General features: G+C 35.2%; 1 protein-coding gene across 5 annotated transcripts in view; it reads right to left on the minus strand.

The window, feature by feature from the left end:
- The window catches only part of CNTLN (centlein), a 297,557-nt gene that overhangs the window by 216,848 nt on the left and 62,489 nt on the right, over positions 1-18,220 (minus strand). The gene's annotated exons all lie outside the window — the stretch shown is intronic.

An 18,220-nucleotide genomic window follows, 5' to 3' on the forward strand; every position in this document is an offset into this window, starting at 1 on the left:
ACCCTCATTTGGGAAACAGTAAAATGAACGAAAGGGCCTTAGAAGGCACAAAAGAATTATCAGAATGAAGAGACAGCAATCAGAAAAGCACATCACTGGTTTTAAGAGATACATTCAGACGGTGTACTGCTACATTTTAAAAACTTAAGTTAGACTTTTCCAATAAGTTACCACAGTAAGTTCACACTTTGAGGCTCTTCCCTGTTCTCTCAATTTATAATATTAATAGAAAATCATAATAGAAAAAAATTAAGGAGACACAGCCAAATCTCTAAGGATTACAAACTAAACAGAAATACAATGCTATAAACAAGGATGAAGCTGTTGTATACTGCCCAGATCTCAATGCAGGCTAAGGTGAAAAAGAGCTTGGTGCCTAGGGATAATTGGGAAAAAGTGTCCTGCTGAATATGCAGGATAGCTACACTCACTGTTTGAAACCAGAGACTCTCCCCACCCTTGCCTGGAACTAAGGATTATATGAAAATTTAGAAAGGCAAAAGTTTATAGACAGCATCCCAATCAGGTGCTGAGCCAAAACACTCCATAGCTCAGGTACTAAATACAACAAATCCTCTGTGTCACTGTTGGCTAAGAGCCTCAAGCTACCAATATTAAAACCTATTTCAGGATGGGGTGAGGGTGACAATTTAGTGGCAAGCACAAAATTTCTAGAGAAAAAAAAGGCATTGGGTAAGGAAGGGTGGTGGAGAAATGAAAAAGAGAACAGTAACAGCAACCCTCTTACTCAAGATTTGACCAGAAATAAAAAATTCAAAACACAAGAAGAAAACACACACAACACATGCACACACTAACTCAATAATTCAAAGAAGCAATTACTCAAGACAAAATGAAAATAACAGAATACACTGAAGAAGACTTTAAAATAAGAATCTTTTATGACCTAAAAGAATGACTAAAATTAAAAACAAAAACAGTAAACAATAAGTAGATCTAAAAAATAATCTATTGAAAACCTTGAAAAGAAAAACTATAATCCCTGAATTAAAAAACAATTCAATGGGCTTAGCTCAAAACTAGACGTAAAAAGAGAACAAGTGAAATGGATGATAACAATGAGATATTCATCCAGAACACTACATAGAGAAATGAGATTAAAAATATGAAAACACAGTTAAGACATGTAGATTTCACGTGGAACTCCCAACATATGCCTAAAGAAGTAGATAATAATGGGATGAAAGATAGAGCAATATTTTTAGGAGGTAACTGCTGAGAATATTTTAGAATTAAATGGAATCCTCAGATTGAAAGAATACCTATTAGAGCAAATTCCTAAAAAACAAACACACCACATCTACATATTAATCCATCATTTACTCAATAAGCGTTTGTACGACAGGCATAATCCTAGGGTCTAGGCAACTGTAGCAAACAAAATAAACCAAGTGCTGCCTTGATGGAATTAATGTTCTAGCTCATGGATTCTGAAAATAAATGATATTAAGTGAATACATAATATGTCAACTGGATATAAGTATAAGAACCATAAACGAAGGTAATGCAGAAAGGAATTCTTGTCTTGGAGAACTGGGAAGCAAAAGGAAGGTTGATGCTATTTTATATAGGATAATTTAAAAATGATTGTCCTTAAAGATGGTATGTAAGCAGAAACCTAAAGTAAGGAAGAGTCAGAGAGATTTCAGGGAAGAGTTTTCCAGGCCTTGGGACCAGTAGCAAGTGCAAAGACAATGAGGCAAGAGGACAATCGGTGTATCCAAAGAACAGTAAAATAAGTAGCATCCATACAAGGGGAGAATGGTGGCTGAGGACAGAATGGTCACTGGAAATAAAGTAATATATGGCCTTTTAAGCCATATATTGGATCTCTCAGTAAAATGGGAGGACAGAGGATAGTTTTGAGTAGAGAAGTAATACAAATTAATATTTCATGAGTATCATGGGCTGAGGAGAGACTCTAGAAATCAAAAGTGTAAGCAGAGACAACAGTTAGGAGGCAACTAAAATACCTTGGGTGAGAACTAAATATGAACTGGACAAGATAGGTAATGGTGGTAACTGAGAAAGTGATAAAATTCTTGATATTTTGTAGGTAGAGCTAACAGACTTTCTTGATGCAGTAGATAAGAGATATAAAAGAAAGAGAGAAGAATGTTTCCAAGGCTTTTGTCTGACTAACTGGAAGGATGGAGTAGACATTATCTGAGATCTAGAAAAGAGAGCTTGAGGAACATTAAATTTTGGGATTTGAACATGTTAAATTTGAGATGTCTAATCAACATCCAAGACATGGTTGGATAAACAAGTCTGGAGTCAGTCAAGTAGTCAGGGTTGAAGATAAAACTTTAGGCATCATCCAAATATATTTAAGACCAAGGGGAAGGTGAGACACTTAAGGAGTGATTTTGGATAGAAAAATCTGAGGAATTGGGTCCTGAAGCACTCCGCATTTATAGGTTAGTAAGATAAGGGAAAAACAGTCAATGATACTATGAAGGGTAAACATTTATGCAAAAGCAGAATCAAGACAGAAAGCTAATTGAACAAGTATTTCTAGAAGAAAGGAATCAACCATGGCAAATGCTGCAAACATTAAAGAAGATAATGACTGAACCTACTGGGATTTAGCAGTACTGAAATCACTGGTGATTTTGACAAGAGCTGTTTTAGGGGAATGGTGTATATACAAGCCTAATTGGAGTGAGATCAAGAGAGAAAGGAAAAAATGGAGATAGTAAAGATTACTTTTCAGAGGAATTTTGCTATAAAAAGGAGCAGAGAAATGGAACAGTACTTCAAGGGACATGTGAGATCAAAAGAGATTTTTCTCAAAAGATTGACGATAAAATTGCATGTGAGTATGTTGACAGGAATGATCCAAGACAGTGAGTGATACTGATGATGCAAGAGAGAGAAGGGAGAACTGCAGAGTGACATCCTTGGGTCCTTGAGTCTTTAGTGTACACAGTTTGGGCTTAGATGACAGAACAGTTCTTCCAAAGAAATAAAAAGAGAAAATATGGGTACAGATTCAGATATTTTGGTAGATGTGGTTATGGGAAGAAGTAAAAGCTCTCTTCTAAAAGCTTCTATTTACTCAGTGTTGTAAGAAGCAAGGGGGTTGTCAAGAGTTTAGCTAAAGTTACTTCATGATTGCTGCCTTGGCATCCACTTGGTTTGGCCAAGCAGCCCGAAGTGACCTTAAATGAAGTTAGCTCATGCAAGTGCCCCAGATAACAGCCTGCAGAGTCACAAGTAAATTTAGGTTCTTGATAGGACTTCCCCAACTGCCCTTATTATCAATAGTGTCCCCTGCCTCCCAACACCTTTCCCTTATATGTCCCTTATATAAGACCTCTCCCCCAAAGAGCCAACTAAAACCTGGCTCTTTTGGTTTGACCAATCCCACCTTAGCCTGGAAACCCCAAAGCTCTCTACCCATGAACCCTCAGAAAAGCATGTGCCACAGGTCCTGTCTATCCCCATACTGTGGCTTGACTTCCCATGTGGCCCCTCAAGGTATGCTGGATACTTCCTCCAGGAACTGTGTATAATAAACCTCTATTTCAGTTTCTCTTGTGGTCTGTTGTTGAACCATGGCTCAATATCCAGCACCCTGTGCTCCACTTAACAACATTAATTTAACAAATTCATAACAGTTATCCATCAACTGAAAGTGAGAAGGGGAAACAAAGCGTTAGAAGTTGACAAGAGAGTAAGCATCAAAGAGTCTTCTAGGATACTGGGAAGGTAAGTGAGTCAGGGCAAAAAAAAAAAAAAAAAAGATATCTACTAGGCAGTGCTAAAGACCACAAAGTTTAGTGGTCATAAATTCACATATGACCAGACATCATGGTTCAGATTTTTCTCTAGCCACGTTCAGCCCTCTGGATATAAGTACGTAGTACAAACATAATGTATTATGACTACTTTTTTTACTGTTTGTGCTTCATTCTGCTTCATTATTTTATTTTCTATTTACCAACTATTGATAGCACATCTAACGCATAATCACAGTCCATTGTCTTCAACTGGGCTCTCTTTATATTTGTGGTTCTCTTATTAGTAGTGAAATTAAACATACTTTCATCAATTGAAATGTTTTTTTCCTAATTTTTCCTAATTTTCCAGTGCCAGTGAATGTATCTGCCATTTTATATTTTTTGATTTATAAAACTATTTTTTATATGTCACAAATATATGCCCTTTATCACTATATTGTACACCTGCAACTAACATAAACTATTAATCCTGGAATTAAAAGAAAAAATACACACACCCTTTGCCTTTCGTTTGTCACAAAGATATACTCTCAAATTATCACTTGAGCTTTTAATTTGATATTATAAAATCATGAGTATTGCAAAAGAGTACTACATCAATTCAAGGTATATGTATCTGGGGGGAAATGGCTTCAAATCCCAAAGGGAAGGGCATAATTGGGCTTACCCAAGAACAAAGACCCAGGATGTAATAGGCAAGACATTAATTACAGTCAGAAACGCCCCCTGTAAGTTGCTTTCTGGATATGTTATGAGTTTAAATTTCCAGGAATTAGTTTAACTTACAGGGATAGAGTCTTTCTAATCTACTCTTTTATAATAAGCCTAAAATCCCCACCAGGGTCAAAATACATTCTGGTGGTCCTTTTAAATGATACAGAACAAAACTAGACTATATGCTACAAAACCCAAACAAAAGCATTACTACAGATTCCAAATGACCTTGGTACCAGGGTGGTGATTTCCTATGACACAATATGTATATAAATTCAGTCACAGTCTAACCCAGTGGTTCCTATACTACAGGTCATCAGAGAAGTAGCATTAGCATCACCTTGCACTTGCTAGAGATGAACTATCTTCCACCCTCTCTAAGGACAGAAAGTCTAGAGTAGGGCCCAGCAATCTGTGTTTAACCATAACAAGGTGCTATGGACTGAATGTTTCATATTCATATGTTGAAGCCCTAATCCCCAGTGTGCTGATTTTTGCAGGTGGGGCCTTTGGGAAGTCATGAGGGTAGAGCCCTTATGACTAGGATTAGGGAATCTATAAAGAGACATGAGAAAGATGATCTCCCTCTTTATCATGTGAAAATATAGCAAGAAGGCAGCTGTCTTCTTGTAAGAGAGCTCTCACAAGGAATGGAATCAGCAGTCACCTTGATATTGGACTTCCTAACCCCCAGAAATGTGAGAAATAGATGTATGGCTTTTTAACTACCTAGTCTATGGTATTCTGTTATAACAGCCTGAACTAAGACACAAACCCTCAAGTGATGCTGACACACATGAAAGTCTGAGTCACTGAAATAACAGTAACTGATTAAGCTGAGTAATATAATACTGAAAATATAGGTCATAAATGAAATATAAACTTCCAATCAAATATAAACTTCAAAAATAGACTTCAATGATGTATTTTAAGCCAAAAAAACCTCCAAAATTGATGATTATGTTATAGTTTTGAAATTGAAAAAAACAAAATCACAATTCAAAATCTATATAGAGATTTGTCCAGCAGCTCCTCCTGGTGGTATGTGATATGTAATATTTTCATAACAGGAAATGCTCCCAAGAGAAAACAGCGCTACAATATGAATACAATATTTTTTATTTAAAATAATACAATGAAAAAAAGTTGTTTCAAGTTTAAAACATCACCAACCTATCTGGTCAATTCAATTAATATATATTCTATGTATTTATAAGACATAATGAAAAGGTTCCTAAAAAAAAAAGACACTGTCAAGAAATTGATGATGATCAATGACTGAGACAAACTCCTGTTTAGCTAATTAGAACCACTGATGTGCAATAATGATGTGAGCTAAGAATATTTGCAGACTTCTTTAGGATGAAAAATGAAGTGAAGAGACGCTGTCAAATGTGTACAAGTTTAAAGCTCCCATCACTTTTCCCAAGAGTACTACCCATTTAAACATTTAACATTGCTGTACTTAGCCACATGAATTATCATGTTAACTTTTTGCCATTTTTCTAAACTCAAAAATCTGAGAAATTATTCTAAATCATTAAGAAACAAAATTTTACTGTGTTATAGACCATGCCATATATTATACAATATGACAGGATCATATTTTCTGGGTTTGAGCCCATTTTTAATGAGATGTCAAAAATGAAATATTAGAGCCTAAAAGAAACATTTAACTATAAATGAGGCAATGATACTGGTCTGATTTAGAAAACAAAGAAAATAAAAAAGCAAAACTTACTGACATTGATTATTCTTAATTAACAGACAGATAACAATAATGCACAAAATAAACCTAGTTGGACTAACGTTTTCTTTCATTTGAGCAAAGAATCTATTAAAACGTAGATTTTATTATTAATGACTTTCCATTTAAATGCTTTCTCAGTTTCTAGTAAACATTAAGATTCTAAAACAGTAAGACTGATAAAAATGGAAGTTTAGGGAAATGAGAATTATACCATTATCAAATTATCTATCCTTTTATTCATGAACTGTTTCATATTTTTCTATTTTGAATATGCATAATAAATTACTAGAATAGTATCTATGAATAATATAGTAAGACAGCTTGAAAAAAAGGGAAAAACTTAAAAACTTAACACAAATATTTCTCAAATACGTTTACTCCAGAGTAAAAACAGCTATTGAAAAAAAGTCTAATATTCTTAGTAAGAATACATTATTAAATCAATAGGTCCTAAAATCTCTGTTATAAAATATTTTAAAGGTCCAAGTATACTTAAAATATCTCTTTTGCTTTAAGATCAAAACTTTTTATTATGTAATCCAGAATTTCTATGTATAGAAATTCTAGGTATAGAAATTTCTATGTATAATTTATACTTCAATATAAAAAATATATTTAAACTATATATGAAAGGCAAAACGTGTGAAGACTCCACCTGACACGTGAAAACTGATAGATTTTTTTTTCTTGTTCAGTCAGGTAGGTCCAAACTAGAATAAAGAATTGCTTTATTCTAGCCTAGAATTCTAGCCTAGAATTAGGCTACAGTGTCTTAATCTGAATTTGTAAATTATGGTGTATTGATGAACTCCATAAACAAAGAAGCAATAATTTACTATAATGTAACAACTTAGATTGAATATATTACCAAATAATATATCTCTGTTTTAGATATCCTTACCCACTCAACACCATTTCTAAATATACAAAGTTGAAACTCAAAACATTCTATTTTAGAGTTAGAAACTAAATGACTTTATTTGGTTACAGATTTTCCTGTTTCTTTTAACTACATGTGCAGATACTTCTGCATATACTCAACATTCATTATCTAAAACATCCAGAAAAGAGTTGGAAAAGATTATGTATTATATGTCTTTAATAACTGTGCAAATATTTTTCACTCAGAATCTAGAAGTCTTTTACAGTGTTCAAAAATATCAGCACTTCAGAACAGACTGTTTTAACATCTGCACATCACCAGGGTTGCCCCCAAGGATTTTTAAATGATGCCTGCCTGTGCTGAATAAAGTGCTAACTTGCACCTTGCATTTCAAACTGTGTCCTGAGCAGCCATCCAGTTGGTACAACACCAGCTGAATTCCCACAGGCCACTGTTCACTCAGGCTTGACTGCAATTATCATGTCAATATTTTGTGCTCCGATATGCAGATATGCACACATGCAAGCTGCATAATACTTCCTTCTCCATGCAATGTTGACTTATGTTCAATGTTCTGGGAATTTTTAATGAAACTAGAAATAAACTTACATCAAATAAAGACAATCATAATTATTTTGCCTTAAAAATTATATGTGTTACCTTCTGCCATCTGTATAAAGGCTAAATTTTTTAAGTAACTATGCTTCAGTACAATTTCACAATTCTTTAATTTAAAGGTCTTCATAAAAGTTAAAAGACTATTTGTCAAGTTTCTTGCAAAAATAAGAGTTCAAATGTGTTTTTTCATTATTGTTCATTCTTTCACCTTGAACAGTAGAGTGGTTCCAATTAGACACCATTCTCTTAGTTCCTATCTCCTTCTCCATCCCTGTCTCTGCCTAGGCATTCATGGCTCTTGCACCAGGAAAAGTACTCAGCAAAAGATATTTATGCCCTGTGTGGAGCTGCCTAGCAGCACTGCTGCCAGATGGAAGAATTCTGGCAGCTACACTTCTGGGGTCTCCAACCAGCCATGCTAGTTCCATGCTCCAAAATGCAACACTTTTGCAGGCTGTGTTTGCTTAATACACATGGGACAGTGTACAGCCATATAGCAGCTGTGCAACCCATGTGTTTAAGAGTGAAATGGAGCAGGAGGGAGGTTTTCCCAGTGGTGAGAGTATATAATATAACCTTACAAACAACAGCCTGCTTATTAAGCATCTAAACTTTAACTGTGAACATAAATATGAGATAATCTCTCATCCTCTATGAGGTTAAATCTTTAAGCACAACTATTTCAAGAATACAGCATGCATATCCTAAATAAACATGCAGAAAATACTAAAAATCGTCTTGCCTTTTTTATTCCTTTTTATGGTTCCCATTTACTAGGACTGAGTTTTCATTTACAGACCAGAGACAGAGAGAGAGAATACTAGAAATGGGAGAGTGAGTAAAAGAAAAAAGTATCAAAGAGCCCATCAAATAGTAAAAATAAATGGTAAAAAGAAAGCAAAACATATCTCTAAGACTGATACAAAGATTAAGTGTTTAGAAGTAAAAAACAAATAGGAAAATAAAGCAATTTCTGCAGAGGCTTCATTTGAAAATGTTATGTGCGAAAAAGTAAAAAATATTAACATTGGTAAACCCTGAACATCTTCAATTTGAGATTTAGATATTATTTCTGAATTTGAGTATTCAAGTTCAAGTACAAAACACATTATTTTAAGGATTAACAAACTGCAAATAAACTTTAAAATTAAGGAACAACAATAACAGCAAAAAGGCTGCAAGTTTTCTTGGAAGCCTATTATTTAGAAAACATTAACTGACTTTTCTCAAGACGCTATAAAAACAAACTGAAAAGGAATGTAAACTATAACATGAGATGGTGACGATGATACACTTACAATGTGCTAAGCATTATTATAACGACCACACATGCATTAACTCAAAACAACTCTATTCTTATTTTCATCTTACAAAAGGGAAAACTAAGGCATATAAAAGTGACTATTTTTCTCAAGTCACACAACAAACCACGTGGTAGAGCCAAGATTCTACACCACGTAGCCCTGTCTCCATAGCCATGTTCTTGACCATTAATCATTAAAAATAACCTCTTTATAGATATATTATGGTTCAGTATTAAGTAAGTTCCAATGAACAAATTTTTCCCTAACATCTTTAAAACTGTTAAATTTTGGATCTCAGATTTTTCCATCTATAAAGATATAACAATATTCAACTTTCTAATTTAGATTCTCTTCCGGAATGTCAGAATTGCCAGTAAAGCTGTTTCAAAATACAGATACCTCAGTCTCATCCTAAACCTTGACCAATAACAATCTCATAGAGTTCATGGGTGAATGATAGCTCACAAATCTCTAAATAAATGAATCTACAACTTAGTGAAGGAAATAGTCATATAATTAAATCTTTGCTGTGTAATTCCTCAATAATTAAATTAAGTATGACATTCCTCACATATCCCCCGATCAAAATTTTGACTACCTGAGAGAACTGTTTAAGGATCAGTACCATTTTTGAGTACCTGTTACTGGACAAGCATTTTTTTTTTAAAGATTTTATTTATTTATTTGACAGAGAGAGACACAGCGAAAGAGGGAACACAAGCAGGGGGAGCAGGACAGGGAGAAGCAGGCTTCCCGCGGAGCAAGGAGCCCAATGTGGGGCTCGATCCCAGGACCCCGGAGTCACGACCTGAGCGGAAGGCAGTCGCTTAATGACTGAGCCACCCAGGCGCCCCTGGACAAGCTTTTAATTAAATGCTTCTCTAATTCAACAAACTCTTTCTAAAATCCTTTTAACAAATGTGTTAACTAAGACCTAAAGAGTTTCAATAAGGAAGACAGAAATATCTGTGATTTAAACTCTGGTCTATGTGACTTCTAAGTCTGTGTTCCCAACCTCTGTTATGGACTGGATGTTTATACCCTTGCCCCAAATTCATATGTTGAAATCTAAACCTCAGTGTGATGGTATTTGGAGGTGGGGAATTGGGAGGAATTGGGAGATAGAGACTTGATGCCCTTCTAAGGCAATGGAGACACCAGAGCACTCTCTTTCCCCTACCTGAGGGTGTAAGTTGGTGGCTCTCTCTAGAACCTGACCATACTGGCACCCTGATCTCATGCTTCCTCCCTCCAGAACTGAGAGAAATAAATGTTTGATGTATAACCCACCCACTTTATGGTATTTTGTTACAGCAGCCTGAGCTAAGAGCCCCTCTTCACATAATGTCAGTTTTAAAATTCAATCTTAAATACATCTCCAGAAGTTCTGATTTTATGTAACTTTGAAAGAGATCCCCACAGGTAAGAAATAACACTTTAATCATGGAAAATGGAATCTTTTAATTTAACAAATACTATACACAAAACAAACAGTAAGTTGAGACAGAAAAAATGCAGGGAAGAGACCTTGTTTATTCAATGAGGGGGGGATCAAGGAAGACATCTCTTAGTTAATGATTACATTTTTTACCACAACCACCTTCTTGAGAAGCACTATGTATTTTCCTTCCCCTGACCCTCTCTCCTCTCACATAAAAGTAGAATCTTAAACACATATTAGGCATTCAAAAAATAATTCTGAATTAAAAGTATTTATTAAATACCATCAGGTATGCAAACTACACCACAATCTATACAAACCTAGAATTTAAAAACTTATAAAAACATATAAAATTTTCAAGAAGATTTAAGACAATAAAAACATATCTAATAACTGAATGTATTTTTTACAGAGATGGGAGTATATCAAAAAAGGAAGAAACAGCAGTATTCATTAAGAAGTAAAATACACAAGTAAAATGTCATATTGCTGGCCAGCTAAACCAAATGTCTTTCATTTCCAGCAATATTATAGTTCAAAATTATGCTTAACCATAGTTATACTCTCCCCCAAATCATTAGTATGACCTGTCATTTCTTTCATGACACAGATCTAGCTTCCTGTGAACTACTTGCTAAAACCAATTCCTTGAACTCATCATGAACCATATGCCCAATTTAATCCTGAATTCATCATGACATAAATGGAATAAAATGTCACTAAGTAATATATTTATTTATTTTATTTCTTAAAGTTTTGAAGCATTATGTTTGGCTTCTTTTCTCTAATCCACTAATAAAAGACTTTACTAAGTGTAGGACCTTAAAATAAATTTAGATAACATTCACTTGGTTTCTTCTTTCTTTCTTTGTTAACATTCAGGTGAGAGATAATTCTCCCTTTGAGTAGTGGTTAAAAACAGGGGCTCTGAGGGTAGCTGAGTGGCTCAGTCAGATAAGCATCTGACTGAAATCAAATCAAATTCTTGATTTCAGATCAGGTCATGATCTCATGGGTCATGAGATTGAGCCCCATGTTGGGCTCTGTGCTCAGCTGGGAGTCTACTTGAGATTCTCTCCCTCTGCCCTTCTCCACACTCGTGCATGTGCACGCACTCTCTCTTTCTCTCTTCCGCTCTTTCTCACACACACAAATAAATAAATAAATATTAAAAGAAAAAAACAAAACAGGGGCTCTGGAAATATACATACTGCCACACATTAGTTCTGTGAGCTTGGGCAAATTATTTAACCTCTCTGTAGTTCATTTCCTTCATCTGTATAATAAGACTAATAATAAGGCCCATTTCATAGGACTATTGTAAGAGTTCAGTCAATATATGGAAAGCACTAAGAACCATGTATGGCCCACAGTAAACACTTGACAGATGTAAGCTATTATCATCATGATTGTTTTATGATGTATTAAACTAAGAACACATGGAATAGCAAATATATGCTTACAATAATATCACACAAAAATGTTTTCCATATAGTTCAGAATATACTTCCTTATAAAATACACCATTTTTAAACATTTATTTATTTAAGCAATCACTACACCTACTGTGGGCCTTGAACCCATGACCATGAGATCAAAAGTATCATGCTCTTCCAACTGAGCCAGCCAGGTACCTTCAAAGTATATGATTTTTTTTTTAAAGATTTTATTTATTTATTTGACAGAGAGAGAGAGCACAAGCAGGAGGAGAGGCAGGCAGAGGGAGAGGGAGAAGCAGGCTCTCCGCTGAGAGAAATCATTTTGAGTCATAGTTCAGTTTAGAACTATAGCGGATATCCTAAAGGATCAATCAGGAATATTCTAAGTCCATTACAATACAATAACTAATACTATGAAGAACAATAACAGCACAGATAGTTTTGGTTATTTTCAGTGTTAATTCTTTTCCCTAATATATCCCCATAATAAAATTCATATTTTCTTTTTACTCACTACACCTTGTACAGTAATGATACAGTACATTTTTATCCCATTTAATATCATGTTTAAATATTTTATTCATTCATTATTTCTCTTTGTATTACAGATTATTTATAAACACAGTTACAAAACCAATTTATTCAATAATTTTTCTATGAAGCTTCTGCTGTAAACATTTTTCCATCAAGAAAATGTCAAATATATTATTCCTTTATTTTAGTGTTACAAAATCAGTTCCTTAAGAAACCTTGCTAGTCAAAAATCAAAAAAGATTCTTTCTCAACATAAAAAAATTAGTTAGGACACTAATCATGCCAGAATTCCATATGAAACAGTAATGAACATTAAAAGAGAACAAGTTAATTCTATTACCCAGAATATGTACCAAGGCTCCCAGGGGTGCTGTAACAAACAGGGCATTGTGGGGTATTTTAAATGTCTGAGGGAAACACCGCAATACTTCACATCTGTTGGATACTGCACAGACTACTAGCTAGAAGTTCACGGTTTCAACATTAGATTGCACTACAGTTCTTTCATGACATCATTTCTTTATGAGGTTGAGTTTTTGACCACTTTATAAAGTTGAGTTTTTAAGAGCAAAAAGCAATGTGAAAGAAGAAATAAGGGTAGCAGTGTCCAATCTGATTATAAGGTTGGAGAAATTGTCCAGTACCCAACAGTCTCACATCCTATAGCAAATAATTATGGTTACTGATGAATAAAATTAAAATATAACTATTTCCTTTTAATTTGCATGTATATTTTAATAGCCATTACAATGTTAAGGCATAAATACCTAATATCAAGGTAACTCTTGGGTATTTCTTCAACTTGAAGTGCCATGAAAATATTACTGATATACTAAGGTACTATGAACTGAGAACAATGGGGAACCTATGAATTAATCTTTAAAGAAAACACAAAAACAAGAAAACAGATCCATTATTTAAATGACCAAAGATTATAATGTATGGATAATTATTAATTACAACACTTAAAGTAATAGGTCTTTACTAAAAAGTCTCACAACTCCCTGGTAGAAGTCCTAACTGCTATAATTACAGTTCTACTCAGTCTCACTTAACTTTAATCTCAGTTCATCCTATACCGTGCTCTGTATTTCAGCAGGCTCATATATTTCAAGTCTTAAACTGAAGGAGTATAAGAATATAACAACTCAGCTAATGACAAATAAGTTATATACTCTCCAGGTTAAATACAGATATTTTGGCAAAATTTTTAACCACTAAGAATTTCCAGGTACAAACATCATGACATTTATCAGTCAATCAACTTCATTATGACAGGTCTATCTGAAACTCTGAATATAATAGCAACAAAATTTGTTTAATATTTTATACCCGGTATTTTAGTGAAAATCTGAATATGCCATGTGAATAAAATTAAACTCACCAGGCAAAAAAACTCCTTTGTTGGCATAATTTCGATTTAATATTAAATTACTCTATGTTCATCCTGACTTAGATATTTTAAATTGTCTGAAAGTTCTGGGTCATTTCTCAGCATATAAAGCTGAATTAACTTCTGCTTCTAGCCATAGAGAGGAACAGGGACCAGATATGCCCTGCTGCTTTAAACAATTTGAAGACTATACAAAACATATAAAACATTTTGAGACACTGGACACAGGTAGCAAAGGACTGTGATCCCTGAAGGGTAACTAATGAGGCAAACTGTATGGTTACTTTAGGTTACTATCAAAAGGCAGTTTCCAAGCCATAGTGAAAGAAGGGGAAACACAAACAGAGCTCAGTCTCATTAAGTGGAGCAGACACACACTGAAGTTCAGGAAATCCAAGGAAGATGGAATTTGAAAGGAAAAGTAATAGAGAATGGAGCTGCATATAGAGAGAATACCAGAGGGCTACTCTGTTTGAGTATTGATCTGTCCATGACTGAGAAGAAACTACTCCATGCAAAGGAGAGACCCATTGGAAAGCAATAGACTGGACAATTTCCAGAGGTCACAAGAGGCTGAAAATAGTTCGTGTTCCCATCAGTCAGAATGGAAAGACCCAAAAGGGTCGGGGTGTAATAATGGGAATAAAGTCACCCTAGTCAGGAAGAAAGATTACCCTGAACCTATACTAACAAAGTTTCAAAAACATCAGACTGATCCACACATAACTGCATGCAAGAACAAAGTCTAATATTCTTTAAAGGCATATAAGAATCAAACACTGAAAATAAATTTACAATGTCAAGAAGCCAGTGAAAAATTACCAGCCATAGGAATGCAAACTGGTGCAGCTACTGTGAAAAACAGTATGGACGGTCCTCAAAAAATTAAAAACAGAATTACCCTATGATCCAGTAATCACACTGCTAGGTATTTACCCAAAAAATACAAAAACACTAATTCAAAAGGATATATGCACCCCTATATTTATTGCAGCATTATTTACAATAGCCAAATTATGGAAACAGCCTGTGTCTAAGTCTGTGTCTACTGATAGATGAATGGATAAAGAAGATGTGATGTATACATATATATATACACATATACAATGCATATATACGTTTATGGTATATGTGTATATATGTATATATGTGTGTGTGTGTATATATACAATGGAATATTTTTCCACCATAAAAAAAGCATGAAATCTTGCCATTTGCAACAACATGGATAGAGCTAATGAATATATATAATCTAAGCAAAAGAAGCCAAAGACAAATTCCATATGATTTCACTCATATGTGAAATTTAAGAAACAAAATAAACAAAGGGAAAACAAAAGAAAGACAAACTCAAACAACCAGACTCTTGCCCACAGAAAACAAAAGCATGGTGACCGAAGGGGAGGTAGGTGTGGGCTGGGTGCAATAGGTGAAGAGGATTAAGACTACACTTACCTTGATGAGCACGGAGTAGTATATGGACTTGTTGAATCACCATACTGTACACCTGAAACTAATATAACACTGTTTGCTAACTATACTGGAATTAAATTTTTTTAAAAATTACCAGGCATGCAAAAAAGTAGAAACATGATCCAAAATGTGGAGACATATCAACGACTCAGATAATGGGATAGGGAATTCAAGGACTTTAAAATGGCCTTTCATAAATATTAAAGGAGCGCCTGGGTGGCTCCATTGGTTAAGGATCCAACTCTTGATTTGGTTCAGGTCACAATCTCAGGATCATGAGATCCGGCCCAGGGCTGGTTCCCCACTCAGCGGGGAGTCTGCTTGAGATTCTCTCTCCCTCTGCCCCTCCCCTACCATGTGTGCTTTCTCTCTCTCTCTTTAAAATAATAAATAAATAAATCTTTAAAAAGTAAAATAAATAAATACTAAAATATACTCAAAAGCGGCACCTGGGTGGCTCAGTCAGTTGAGCATCCAACTCCTGGTTTCAGCTCAGGTCATGATCTCAGGGCCCAGTGATAGGCTCCACGCTCAGTGCCAAGTCTGCTTGAGATTCTCTGCCTCTCGCTCTCCCTCTACCCCACCCCCATTCATGTGTGTGCATGCACACACTCTCTCAAATAAATAAATTCTTTTTTTTTTTAAGATTTTATTTATTTCTTAGAGAGAGAGAAACAGCGAGAGAGGGAACACAAGCAGGGGGAGTGCGAGAAGGAGAAGCAGGCTTCCCGCGGAGCAGGGAGCCCAATGTGGGGCTTGATCCCAGGACCCTGGGACCATGACCTGAGCCGAAGGCAGACACTTAACGACTGAGCCACCCAGGCGCCCTAAATAAATAAATTCTTTAAAAAAAATACTCAAGAATTTAAAGGAAAACCATATAATGGGGAGAAATGGAAAATTAAAAAAAACTAAGAGAACTTCTAGGTGTGAAAAAAATATAGTATCTGAAGTGAAAAATACACTATAAGAGATTAATAGCAGATTGGACATTGCATATGAAGGTATCATAAAACTTGAAATCAAAGAAATAGAAATTCTTCAAAACAGAGTTGAAGTATATTCTTACCATTGCCTAATATCCTTTAGCCGAATTACTAAGTCTTATTTATGAGTATGAGAGTATTTTCCAAACAATACCATCTAAATGATACTATGTTCATCTGAATAATTAACAATTCTCAGTACTGAAAAGTCATTTAAAAGAAATCTCAAAGAAAAGCATACTATGGGCTTTTCTAAAGACTATATATGCATTCAATGCAAACATAAAAGTAATAACTTTTAGAAATTAATAATCTTGGTGTGCCTGAGTAGCTCAGTCAGTTAAGCATCTGCCTTCAGCTCAGGTCATGATCTCAGAGTCCTGGGATGGAGCCCTGCATTGGGCTCCCTGCTCAGTGGGGAGTCTGCTTCTCCTTTTCTCTTTCCCTCTGCCTCTCCCCCTGCTCATGCTCTCTCTCTCTCAAATAAATAAATCTTTAAGAAAAAAAAAAGAAAAAGAAAAGAAATTAATAATCTTTATTTTAACTTCATTATGAAAATCTGCTCCATAATACATTCTCTTGTGGTAGAACACAATTACTCTAGAGAATTTCTCATAAAAACACAAATAAGAAATCTATAGATGTGACAGTTGTCTTTTGCTCTCTTACAGCCCATCCACAAATGGGACTTCTGTATTTTAAAGAAATAATTTTTCAAAACTTCTTTTAAAAATCTAACAAATTCTTTATTTAAAACTGACATTAGGTGACATATCAGCAAGATGGTAGAATAGATTTCAGCCCTCATCCACCAAGAGAAACACAGATTTTGACAACCACACAAGGGTGAGAGTATCTTTCTGAGAGGCCAGGAATCTAACAGAGAGGTCCCAGCACCCTGTTCAGCAAAAATATCTGAGAATCAACACAGTGACGAGGGTAAGAACAGTTTCACTTTAACAATGCCACTCCTCCCTCAAAAGTGGCACAGGTCAGTGCCAAAAGAGACCTCCTCAGGCCATGATTTCTCCCAGGGCAGAAAGGAAGAGTATAGTGAATATCAGGTTTCCCCAGTCATGTGGGATACTGCCTAAGAAACTCATTTCTTTCTCACCGCACCCAAAATACTGAGGGGATCAGCATGGTTGAATAGTTTGGGGACAACCAAGAGTAGGGAAAATTGGTGACACCTCATAACAACAGGGTGTGGAACTCAACAAAGAGTCTTCACTTTGACAAATGACCTCATGGACTCTATAAAGAAGCCCACCCATGAACCCTGTAGGAAGCATCACATATGGAATCCCTCAAGTAGCCCATATGTGGACTAATTAACCCCCATAGCCAGTACTCTGTAAGTACCCAAACATATGTCACACAAGCTTCTGTAGGTGTGCAGGAGCACATACAACCAGCCAGCTCAACTCTGTTGGACGTAGAGGAGGCATATAACCTTGAGCACTTCAGGATCCTGATTTAAGTAAAATAAAAAAGAGACTCTCAGCATCTGAGATGGCTATGCAGGATCAAAAGAAAACATACAACTCTAACAACTACCCTCAAGGCAGAACAAGAGGATGCAGTGAGAATATCCATAGAAAATGTCTGAGAAACTCCCAAAATTCCTAACCAGGCTGACTAGGGAAGTTCTTTCTCTCCCAAGGTCTATCAATCATGACTGAAGGAGGTGACTGCTCCTTCAAATATGAAGACAGCAATGTAAGACTTCAAGGAACACGAAAATGGAGGAAACATGACAAAACCAAAGGGATAAGAATTTTCAAGTAACCAACTACAAGGAAATAATTATCAATTAACTGCATGCTAAGACTTTCAAAATAAATGTTTCAAAAAAGCTGGGTACACTATAAAAGAACACACATAGACAACTAAATAAGATCAGGAAAACAATACATAA

This window comes from Zalophus californianus, chromosome 13 (assembly GCF_009762305.2).
Source record: "Zalophus californianus isolate mZalCal1 chromosome 13, mZalCal1.pri.v2, whole genome shotgun sequence".
Classification (NCBI taxonomy): domain Eukaryota; kingdom Metazoa; phylum Chordata; class Mammalia; order Carnivora; family Otariidae; genus Zalophus; species Zalophus californianus.